This window comes from Bufo bufo, chromosome 6 (assembly GCF_905171765.1).
Source record: "Bufo bufo chromosome 6, aBufBuf1.1, whole genome shotgun sequence".
Taxonomy (NCBI): domain Eukaryota; kingdom Metazoa; phylum Chordata; class Amphibia; order Anura; family Bufonidae; genus Bufo; species Bufo bufo.
The window spans coordinates 234,230,573-234,243,108 of record NC_053394.1 but is presented as its reverse complement, the minus strand read 5'-3'; the positions used below and the strand labels follow the sequence as shown (position 1 = coordinate 234,243,108).

Here is a 12,536-nt window from a genome sequence, read left to right as displayed (position 1 = left end):
AACTACATATTGTCCCTCAAACAAATGATCCCCCACATAGCTCGGTAGACCTAACTATAATAAAAGTTATGGGGGTCAGAATATGGTGAGGGTTTTTTTCCCCCCAATTGCACCCCATTTTGTATTTTTTTTTCCTACTTCCCACTACATTGTATGCCGTATTAAATGGTGTCATTAGACCGCAAAAAACAAGCCATCATATGACTATGTGAATGAAATTATTTTAAAAGTTATGGAAAAAACCTCCAGTATCCAAGGGCTAAAGGGGTTTTTCAGAACCCCAATAAAATGTTGGTAAACGCCCGAAATAATATAAAGTAAAAATGAAGGCTTTGCTCTCTTGGCAATTCATGCCACTCCGGTGCTCATCTTGGTTTCTGGCACTGACCTTTCAATAAATGGATTTACATAAAGAATCCCATTTTTATTGGACCGTCTACTGTCCTGCAAAAAATAATTAGAAAAAATCTGAAAATACATCTTCATTTGGATGGAGTTGGTGTATATTTTTTCAGGTGCCAGTGACCCTAAACATCTTCTCTCAATGTGTATATCTTTGAATAAGGCTTTCCTGTGCCGTCATGTTTAACCCTTTATATACTGCTCACTGTTCTCTCTGTTGGTTTGATATCTGAACCCTCTGGTAAGGGAAGCTGTCAGCTACATTTATGTATGCTCTGCGGTCCCCCAGTTCAAGCATGCCATGTGACCTTCATAGCTTCTCCTGACACACGGTGAAGGACAAGAAGCCACCACTGTGTATTTTACCACATGTATCCACCCTTCAGAGGTTGTGTAGCGGGTCCTATTCCCGAGTTGAGTGCCAACCATAAAGTGCCGTTACAAAGCCGCCTCTGCTGATGGCTGGTTCCCGTAGCTTCTTCTCTCTCAATGCTGAGCGCCTGCCACTTAAAGGGTTATGCTACTATCAGAGTCCACATTGTCTCGTTGAGACATCTTTCTATATTGAGTTAAATGTTACGGCTTCTAATGTTAGGGCTCTGTGACCTTTTGTTCTGTCTGCACTCCAGTATTCTGCATGGCTAAATATCTATTAAAAGATCTCTAATCTGATTACCATTGATTTCCCAGGAAGATGGGAGGCAGAAGAAGAACTGTCCCTCCCTTGGCTGGCAGTCGGGATGCCTGCATCTGTCTCCCTGGTTAATTGTAGTAGGGTTTCGGGGCAGCTTGACAGAACCTCTTACAAGAAGAGAGAAATAAATCTAAAAGATCTGACTCGCCCGAGGAAAAATCTTTCCTGCAAGTAATTTGTCAATGACTTAATTTCGGGAGAAGCATCACCTTGTGAAATTCAGATATTGTGAATATTTTCAGTTATGATTGTAGCTAGGCAGATGCCTCCTGCCTTCATTCAGACATGTGGGTGTAAGGGTAAAGAAAGGTGACGAGCTGTAACAGATATAGCCTTTGCACCCAGGAACGATATGCCGCCACTTTACATTTTGGGGCAGGTTTAATTGATTGGTTTCTTAGCCCCTAGAGTTTACAGTAACTTGTGTTCCTCTGACATGAAGCCCTTACACATGGGCTGATGAAGTGTTCCTGCTGTGTAAACATGCTTAGCAGCCACCCATTAAAAAGGAAGTGCCCCTTTGTCAACTAATCACAACCTTTATAAGGTCCACCGCTTAACATCCAATGTGAAGAGGGGCTGCTTCCGGCAATGATGACATGGCGTGTGCCCAAACTATTGCGATAACAGTCATGTAAATGGAGCGCCTGTTGACCTTTTTATGGCGTTGATCTGAGCTTGTTACAGACAGGAAATTCTACCTTTGTAAAATATTCCTGATTAAGCCCAGATTTTCACCATTTTTAGTGGTCCGAGGAATGTGGTCTGTTTGGTTGTATTTGCTGGACCGACCGAGGCTCGGCTGACCAGTCTGTTAGCTGGTCTACTGTCTTGTGTTTTGTTATGTACTGTGATGTGTTAGGGGAGTGTGTATGTAACTAGCTGGTGGGAGGAGCTATAAGCTGGGTGTTACTGGCAGTGATAGGGGCGTGTCTTTGTAACTAGCTGGGTGGGAGGAGCTATAAACTAGCTTGGTGTTATTGGCAGTGATAGGGGAGTATCTATGTAACTAGCTGGGTGGGAGGAGTTACACACTAGCTGGGTGATGGGGGAGTGTCTGTGTAACTAGCGGGTGGGAGGAGTTACACACTAGCTGGGTGATAGGGGAGTGTCTGTGTAACTAGCGGGGTGGGAGGAGTTACAAACTAGCTGGGTGTTATTGGCAGTGATAGGGGAGTATCTATGTAACTAGCTGGTGGGAGGAGCTATAAACTAGCTGGGTGTTACTGGCAGTGATAGGGGCGTGTCTTTGTAACTAGCTGGGTGGGAGGAGCTATAAACTAGCTTGGTGTTATTGGCAGTGATAGGGGAGTGTCTATGTAACTAGCTGGGTGGGAGGAGTTACACACTAGCTGGGTGATGGGGGAGTGTCTGTGTAACTAGCGGGGTGGGAGGAGTTACAAACTAGCTGGGTGTTAGGGGCAGTGATAAGGGAGTGTGTATGTAACTAGCTGGTGGGAGGAGCTATAAACTAGCTTGGTGTTATTGGCAGTGATAGGGGAGTGTCTATGTAACTAGCTGGGTGTTAGGGGAGTGTATGTAACTAGCTGGTGGGAGGAGCTATAAACTAGCTGGGTGATAGGGGAGTGTCTGTGTAACTAGCGGGGTGGGAGAAGTTACAAACTAGCTGGGTGATAGGGGAGTGTGTATGTAACTAGCTGGTGGGAGGAGCTATAAACTAGCTGGGTGATAGGGGAGTGTCTGTGTAACTAGCGGGGTGGGAGGAGTTACAAACTAGCTGGGTGTTAGGGGAGTGTGTATGTAACTAGCTGGTGGGAGGAGCTATAAACTAGCTAGGTGTTAGGGGAGTGTCTGTAACTAGCGGGGTGGGAGGAGTTACAAACTAGCTGGGTGTTGTTACTGGCAGTGATGGGGAAGTGGCATGGAAAGGAGAAGTGCATCATGGATTTGGTTGAATACAGCAACTGGAAGTGGTATGTACAGGATGCAATAAAACAGTGATTTGTTCACATCGTGAAAACATGTCAGCAGCTCCCAAACTGAAAAAATAGCATAAGGAAGATGTTCACAAAATAAGAAACTACATAAGCATATCTGTTAAAAACCACATTAATTCCAGAAAACCTCTTTAAAGGGAACCTGTCACCTCCAAAAAACATCCCAAGCCGGCAGCAGTATCTGAGAGTAGCCAGCAGCGTGTTTGTAACGATCATTTTCTTCCTGCAGGTAGCTGAAGCAAAAGCTGTAAAAACGATTGTTACAAACACGCTGCTGGCTATTCTCAGGTACTGCTGCCAGCTTGGGATGTTTTTAGCAGGTGACAGGTTCCCTTTAAGGCCAGAGACACATGAGTGAGTTTAATGTGATAAACTTGCAGCGTGCGTCAGTGAGAGGTCCCATCCGGACCTTCCTCCTGACCGGATTGCACAGTAGTGGGGCTCATGCACACGACCCTAGTTTTTGTCTGCATCTGCATTTTGCAAAAGGCAAAACGCACGTGGCCGGTACCTATCTTTTCCTGGTCTGCAATTTGTGGACTGCAAATTGGCTATGGCCATGCTCATGAGCCCTTATACTGATTTATAATTCTGTGTAACCCTGAGAGTCCTGAAATCTATTGCAGTACACTGACATAATGCTATCAGTGTAATACCAAAGATTCCAGTACGCTAAGGCTACCTGCACATGTGGCGGAATACGTGCAGATTTTCCATGCAGAAAAACCACAGTGCCAGCAAAGTGTATTAGATTACACAAATCTCACGTACACTTTGCGGATTTTATTCTGTGCGGAAATTGACCTGCATTACAGTTTTCAAATTTAATAGCATGTCAATTATGTTTTAGCTGTGACCCCAAATCTGCCCCAAAAACCGCTGTTAGACATTGCAGATTTTGGTGCAGATATGCTGCACACGGAAATGTGTGTGGATCTCATGTGCGTTCACTCGCACTCAGGTAGCCTAAGGTGTACACGGCATTATAAATCAGTATAATGCTGTGCAATCCTGTCAAGAAGAGCAATGTCAGGACAGGACTTCCCTGACACGCTGGAAGTTTATCATGTTGAACTTGCCCGTCTAAAAGGGTTGCCTGGCCTTGTTCCATCACTGACACACCCAACAGAAAGTGTTCAATATTCCTGCAGCACGTCCCCAGGGGAAATAAAGTGTTGTATAGTTCTCACTGAGATCCGTTGGCATACACTACCGCGTCCTCCAGAGCAAGAGATGATTCCAAATTCTCTATTACGCCTGGTTCACACTTGAGCGTATTTGATACGTGCATTTTACGCGCGTTTTTGTCTGACGTTTTCACAGCGCGTTTTTGGAAATGGGAAACGCGCGTTCTTGCAATTGACCACAGAGGCGTACAATGAAAAACAGAGGTGTTACGCGCGACAATACGCCCCAAAGAAGCTCCTGTACTTCTTTGGGCGTAGGGCGTTTTACAGCGCGTTCGTACGTGCTGTAAAACACGCAGGTGAGAACCATGCCCATAGGGAAACATGGGTTTTCGCCTGTTGAGCGTTTTACAGCGTGTAGGAACGTGCTGTAAAACGCTCAGGTGTGAACCAGGCCTTAGGGTGTTTGAAAATGTGTCCAAACCATCCACCTCTTGGGTTCATACACCTTTTGGCTGTATAAATATTGTTCAGAGCATTGGGAAACAAGCTTGAAGAAAACTTTGCCAGGGAGACAAGTGCGTTACCAGATTTTACACAATGTAGATTTCTTGGAGATTGGCAGTAGCGATTCTGCACTGCAAAGTACAGTATAATATGGGATTTTCCAGTTGCATCTACATGCTGTGGATTTTTTACATGCGGATTGAGCATTCAGATCCACAGCATGTCCATTTGAGCATCCCTAGCATGCTTATATTTCTATTGTACAGTAAATTTCTGCAGTTTTGTGGTTCAAAAGTCATCCCACATTTCCTCAGCAATCGCACCATGTCTGAACATGACGTATTAGTTTAAGTATGGAACTCATGTTTTTCCTAGGAATGCTTGGTCAACCACTGGAGAGTCAGGACTATCTAAACCCCTCTCTGCCACTGGACTATAAGCAGTAGTATAAAAAGTGGGTGAATCTCAGAGAGGGAAACTTTGTGTGTCTCTTCCATAGCTATGCAATCAACTAAACATATAGATTGGTGTCCCACGTAGCATCCACCACACGACTGTGACACAGACAGTCTGTCCAAAAGTTGTGCCACGTTTTTCAAACTGTTACCTGGATGTGTATTCTAGTCCACCTCACTGAGGTGGTCACGCGCGTTCAGTATCAGTCTTCAACTGCCACCAGCCAAGCTGTGGTAGATACAGGGAGAGATCTGTAGCAGAAAGGACATGCCCCCTGAGCTGTCAGCTTGATATTAATCTAGTAGAGCAATGAATGTGGAGATCTCTGGGCCCATGTGAGGTACAGGGCTGGTTCTGTTAGAAAGGGAATGTCTGGCTTTCCTTTTCTTACAGCAGACATGTCATCAGGTTGATTGTTAATAACCAAGTGGTTTTCAGCAAACTATGCAGCCATTAAGAATGTGTACTCTTTACCATTTTGCTGTTCAGGAGAGGCACAGTAAGAACATACATTCGGGACAGTGGCTTCCAGTTTATCTAAACGGCATTCATGCTAGTAGTCAGATACGGACATAGATACCAATTACCCAGGAGAAAAAACACATTCTCCAATGATGGCTTTAAATTGGTGTAATGAGTTCCAATCAGCTTTAAATTATAGCTGCTGTCCAATTTGTAGAGAGAGATGTTGGTGCAGTACAGCAATGACCTAATTGCAGGCTGCGTTTGGCTCGTCTCTTAAATGTAATGGCCGTGCAGGCTAGAGGCAGCCGCTCGCCCGTTCATCTTGTAGTTTGCAATGGGAAATGATTTTTTTTTTGCCATCAATCTCCAGTGCTGTAGCAGTCGCCTATTGCAGAGATAAATGCTGCTCTGAATGTATTCAGAACTGTTTAGTCCTATTGCTTTCCCCAGCTCCTAGAGAATAGTCACCGGCCAGCAGAAGCTGTCACGCAGGTGTATAACACCGTGGCCACCAGGGTGGATTTGATTTAAATCACTAGTCAGTAAGGCTTGATTTAAATCATGGTTTTTTACATAAAGATTCATATTTGGACAATTTTTCTGTTGTACTTAGGAAGGAGAAAAATAATCATTACCTTAATAATAACAATTTAAATAGGATTTATTCAACTAAAACAATAACATTACAGCATGTTATTTGGTTTGTTAACTAATTTGGCTAAAGAAAATATATATATTTTAAGAAACTTAGACTGTCAGCCCAGCCTACACAAGAAAAGCTTGGGCTACTTTCACACTAGCGTCGGGGCTCCGCTTGTGAGCTCTGTTTGAAGGCTCTCACAAGCGGCCCCGAACGCATCGGTCCAGCTACTAATGCATTCTGAGTGGACGCGGATCCGCTGAGAATGCATCAGTCTGGCAGCGTTCAGCCTCCGCTCCGCTCAGCAGGCGGACACCTGAACGCTGCTTGCAGCGTTCGGGTGTCCGCCTGGCCGTGCGGAGGCAAACGGATCCGTCCAGAATTACTATGTAAGTCAATAGGGACAGATCAGTTTGAAGTTGACACAATATGGCTCAATTTTCAAACGGATCCGTCCCCCATTGACTTTCAATGTAAAGTCTGGACGGATCCGCCTGAACAACTTTCAGACTTAGAATTTTTTCTAAACTATAATGCAGACTGATCCGTTCTGAACGGATCCAAACGTCTGCATTATAGGAGCGGATCCGTGTGTGCAGACACCAGACGGATCCTCTCTGAACGCTAGTGTGAAAGTAGCCTTAATAATGTCCTCTGTAGCTCACTCGTCATCTTCATCATCTTCTTCTTTGTTCATAATCTGGAAAAGAAAAACAAGCTTTCCTGCTTTATCGGGACCCAAACGATTTCTCAGTTTAGAATGAACGAGTCCAAAGGAAGAGAATATTCTTTCAACGCCCGCAGAAGAAGCGACTGCTGTTAAAAGTGAAATCATTACTTGAACAGTCTCTAAATCCAAGTGCTTAAGTGACTTCCACCAGTTCAATGGTGTGACTTTCTTTAAAATATCTTCAGCAAACATATATTTCTTGAATGGTTCCCCCTTGGCTTTGAAGTTCATTATAGTTGGCATTACAGATGGATGATTGCTGGATACCCATGTCATAGCTAACTCCTCTTCCTCAGCACTTAAGTTTTGACCCTGATACTGGATATTGACAATATTATATATATATATAATATTCTCAACTCTTTTCATGTTATAAATTCAGTTTTGAGAACTCCAAAATTAAACCAAGCATCTGTGATAATATCTTGTAGGCAGAGAAACTACCCAGTAATCTTACAAAAACCTCCTGGAAGAGCATGACATTGTGAATGGATTAATGGAATTTAACAAAAAATTAAACATATACAGCCTTATTCTACATAATTAAAAAAGTAATCTTTATTTCATAATGAAATAACCTTTGGATGGTAATATATTTTCCTCAAAAAGCATTTTATATTAAAAAAATCTGATTTAAATCAAAAAAATTGGATTTTTTCGTTTTTTTTTTTTTTAAAAATCATTGATTTTTATCCACCCTGGTGGCCACCCATTGAAGTCATTGCCTACACGATATACACAGTCCAACACAAAAACACATCTGCAAGATGCCTTTGACCAGTTGAGATGCAAAATTCCCCCTCCAAACTGGACAGAAGTGGCTCTCAGAGCGTTCAGCACCGCTAACAGGAGGAGAGCCATTGACTCTTCTCTCCATCCTTTCTAGGGGCATAGTTACTCACAGGGACCTTGGAAGGGCTGGGTAGCAGCTCCTGTCCTGCAGAGTGGCAGGACACATCTTCTAGATGCTTTTCTGCACTAAGGTGTTTTTGGAAGGGATTCTGTCACTAGGAGAGACCTCACTGTTAGCGTGTGGCATCTAACAGCTGCCCAGCCATTGGGTACCTCTGTAGCTGCTAAGCATTTCCTCCAGCTCCCCTCAGATCGGAGCACAATTCAGTTGCGGTCAGGCAGGAACGCACAGCCTTATAAATCATTATAATACTATGAGTTCCTGTCACAGGAGCTGGAAATACCGCTGACGCATGGAGCCTGTTTCTCGCACTGAATTGACACAGGCTTGGCACTGTTTGGGTAGCATTTCCTTTGCGGGAAAAATAAGGTAGTGTGTCTCAGTAAACACGCATGTCCCGCATCTCCAAGAAGCTGGGCTAAAAATGGAGTCTTATAAAAGGTTCACAGATATAGATACGCCATCTTTAATCTTAAAAGTCGTGTTTTTATTTTATTTATTAGTAGAGCATATTCTAGTCCTAGATGGGCTCACTTCCATCTGCCCACACTAGTAATCTGCGTGCCTGGACTCCTAGATGGCAGTTCTGCCAGGTTTTGCAGGGGCACATGCAGAGGTTTTTTGTTCTCAGTAATCTCTCAGGCATGTGTCATTATTTACAGCCAGTGAAGATGTATCTTTGCCTGACCCCCGTGCTGGCTGCGTTCCTTTCTTCCCCTCGACGTTCCTGGGGCAGCCTCTGCTAATGGCAGGACATCTTGCATGCAGTGGCTTATTCTTGCTGTAAGCGTACAGAAGTAATGGACTCTACATGCCTTTTACCAAGGGTGCGCCACATTGTCCTTTAATGGCTGCGGGTCACAGAGTACTCCCAAAGAAATCCCTGTGTCTTACAATGCCTGTCTTTTCAGCTTGTGCAGTGTCGTGTTAGTAACCGGTCATTCACGTACCATCCGCAATGGACATGGAAAGCCCTGTAGTGAGGACTGATTTTATATAACTATTTTATACTTTTATAAATAAATTGTAGTTTGAGTTCTTCCAAAAGCTTCTCAGAACTGAAGACGTGAAAAAGCAGTGATAACGGTTTAAGACCTTTCCCTCAACTCAGTAATCCAGTGCAAGAAAACTACAGTAACAAACCAAACAGAAGTACAGGCCAAGGCCGATGTTAACGAAGTATAGCTTTATTAAACACACACAGCAAACCGGGGGGGGTCTCAAATGAGATATACATGAGACCCCCACAGCATAATGCATATGAATGCGGGGGTCTAATATATACGCCAAAAAATCAATCCAAAGAGTCAACCTTATCCAATAAACATGGAAATATGCAGGGAATAAAAAAGAATAATAAGGAAATATACATTGGAATATAATCAGAATAACTTTATTATAAGCATGACATCATATGATCATATGTGATGTCACGTCTAGAATTACTTTTGCACCAGCACTTTGTATTTCTTGAATCATGAGATGCCACGTTTCTAATGAATTATTCTGATCCTATTCCTATATATATTTCCTTATTTTTCTTTTTTACTCCCTGCACATTTTCCATGTTTATTGGATAAGGTTGACTCCTTGGATATCTTTTCCACTGTATTGTGTTTATCTGATTTATTGGCGTATATATATTAGACCCCCGCATTCATTATATTTATTATGCTATGGTAGGGAGGTCTCATGCATATCTCATTTAAGACCCCCCGGTTTGCTGCTTGAATTGGTTTTAATGACTGCCTACTATACAGTGCAGGGCCGATCCTAGGGTCACAGGCGCCTGGGTGCAGAAATATTTCTGACGCCCCACATGGGCTTGGTTATCTTACTAACTCCTCCCCTTTACAATGTTTCTATGGCAACAACTTCAGCCCCCAACTTCAGCCCCACCAATTTGCTTTGACAATAACTTAGTCAACGGCTTTGACAAGTCAAAATAAATGTCATGTGCCAGTAGCCAGAGCCCCCCCATATCATGTGCCAGTAGCCAGAGCCCCCCATATCATGTGCCAGTAGCCAGAGCCCCCCATATCATGTGCCAGTAGCCCCCCTTATCATGTGCCAGTAGACCCCCTTATCATGGTCCAGTAGCCCCCTTATCATGTGCCAGTAGCCCCCCTTATCATGTGCCAGTAGCCCCCCATATCATGTGCCAGTAGCCAGAGCCCCCCCCCTTATGTGCCAGTAGCCAGAGCCCCCCCCTTATCATGTGCCAGTAGCCAGAGCCCCCCCATATCATGTGCCAGTAGCCAGAGCCCCCCATATCATGTGCCAGTAGCCCCCCTTATGTGCCAGTAGCCCCCCTATGTGCCAGTAGCCCCCCTTATCATGTGCCAGTAGCCCCCCTTATCATGTGCCAGTAGCCCCCCTTATCATGTGCCAGTAGCCCCCCATATCATGTGCCAGTAGCCAGAGCCCCCCCCCCTTATCATGTGCCAGTAGCCAGAGCCCCCCCCCCCCCCATATCATGTGCCAGTAGCCAGATCCCCCCCATTATCATGTGCCAGTAGCCAGAGTGCCCCCATATCATGTGCCAGTAGCCAGAGTGCCCCCATATCATGTGCCAGTAGCCAGAGTGCCCCCATATCATGTGCCAGTAGCCAGAGTGCCCCCATATCATGTGCCAGTAGCCAGAGTGCCCCCATATCATGTGCCAGTAGCCAGAGTGCCCCCATATCATGTGCCAGTAGCCAGAGTGCCCCCATATCATGTGCCAGTAGCCCCCCCTTATCATGTGCCAGCCCAGTAGTCCCCCCTTATGTGCCAGCCCAGCCCAGTAGTCCCCCCTTATGTGCCAGCCCAGTAGCCCCCCTTATGTGCCAGCCCAGCCCAGTAGTCCCCCCTTATGTGCCAGCCCAGTAGCCCCCCTTATGTGCCAGCCCAGTAGCCCCCCTTATGTGCCAGCCCAGTAGCCCCCCTTATGTGCCAGCCCAGTAGCCCCCCTTATGTGCCAGCCCAGTAGCCCCCCTTATGTGCCAGCCCAGTAGCCCCCCTTATGTGCCAGCCCAGTAGCCCCCCTTATGTGCCAGCCCAGTAGCCCCCCTTATGTGCCAGCCCAGTAGCCCCCCTTATGTGCCAGCCCAGTAGCCCCCCTTATGTGCCAGCCCAGTAGCCCCCCTTATGTGCCAGCCCAGTAGCCCCCCTTATGTGCCAGCCCAGTAGCCCCCCTTATGTGCCAGCCCAGTAGCCCCCCTTATGTGCCAGCCCAGTAGCCCCCCTTATGTGCCAGCCCAGTAGCCCCCCTTATCATGTGCCAGCCCAGTATTGTACCTATATAAAAAAATAAAAAAAAATAATACACTTATACTTACCTCCAGCAATGCGATGCGATGCAGGCCGCCTCTTCCGTCTGTGTCCCTCGCTATACGGCTCAGGCGACGCGATGACGTCATCGCGCCGCCTGCACCGGCCTCTGATAGGCTGCCAGCACTAAGCCGGCAGCCTATCAGAGGAACAGGAGGGGACACACCTCTCCCTCCTCTGCCGCAGCACAGGCATCTGTATTGCCGTCCTGAGGACGGCAATACAGATGACTATGGAATGGAGATGAGCGCTTCCGCAATGGAGGCGCTCATCTCCTGCTTTGCCCGGCCGCGGCCGCCCCCACTTGTCACCAGGGCCGCGGCCTTGCGGCACTCAGGCTTGCCGGCCCACCGGGAAATTTCCCGCTATCCCGGCAGGCCAGTCCGGCCCTGCGCTCGGCGCCTTTCGGGTGACAGCGCTGGGGTGCGGGGCACCCACTGCACCCCGTGTAGGATCGGCCCTGATACAGTGTGCATCAGCCTTGGCATGTACTTCTGTCTTTTTTTTGTTGTTGGTCAATTCTACATGTGGATGCCACCTGTATTATTAGTATCGTCCCTGGTGCCCATCCTCCTTATATACATAAGAAAACTACAGTAAAGATGCTCCACGGTTTGAAATACCTGAAAAGAGGGAACGGATTCCTTAATGCCTTAGAGTTAAATATTATCTTTACATATGAAGCAGCAGGCATAAGGGAATAATGTCAGTACACAGCATTGAAATGGATGCCTACAGTAAATGCAGCGGAGTGAACCAAATATGGTGATATATGTGCTGTCATAGAAGATAAGAAAGCTCTCGAGTAGACCTTACTGGAATAAGAACTGCCCACAAATAGGTGATGTTTGAAGACTCTGTAAGTGACCGGACAGTGACCTACAGGGTTGCCACCTAGAGGTGACCCCTGCTCCAGAGGGAAGGAAACAGCCCAGCCCTCCAGCTGCAATGCCCAGCATGCACACGTGTTCAGCTGTTTTTGGATTTCCCATAAAAAGTGGCTGGGATTTGTAGTTACAGCTGGAGTGCCAGGGGGTGCTGACCCGTGCTCTAGAGAGCTGTTTTGCATACTGTGTCCCAGATCGTCGCAAGGAAAATCGGTTTCTTCCAAGAATCTGTATGGAGCTTATTAAAATGTTGAACTTCAAGGCTGGGTGAAACCCAAAAACCAATTCACTTACAAATCTTTTGTTACCTGACTTTTTAGGTTATATTTTATTTTGTATGGCATAGTCGTCGGTACATGATGCATACAATCTGAAACAGTTTGGATTTATTTGGATGTTTTATCACCTGCAACTAGATTTCTGTGAAATTTAGTCATTAAAATGT

General features: G+C 45.8%; 1 protein-coding gene across 5 annotated transcripts in view; it reads left to right on the top strand.

The window, feature by feature from the left end:
* PARG (poly(ADP-ribose) glycohydrolase) overlaps window positions 1-12,536 on the top strand; it is a 115,213-nt gene that overhangs the window by 68,221 nt on the left and 34,456 nt on the right. The window lies entirely within an intron of this gene.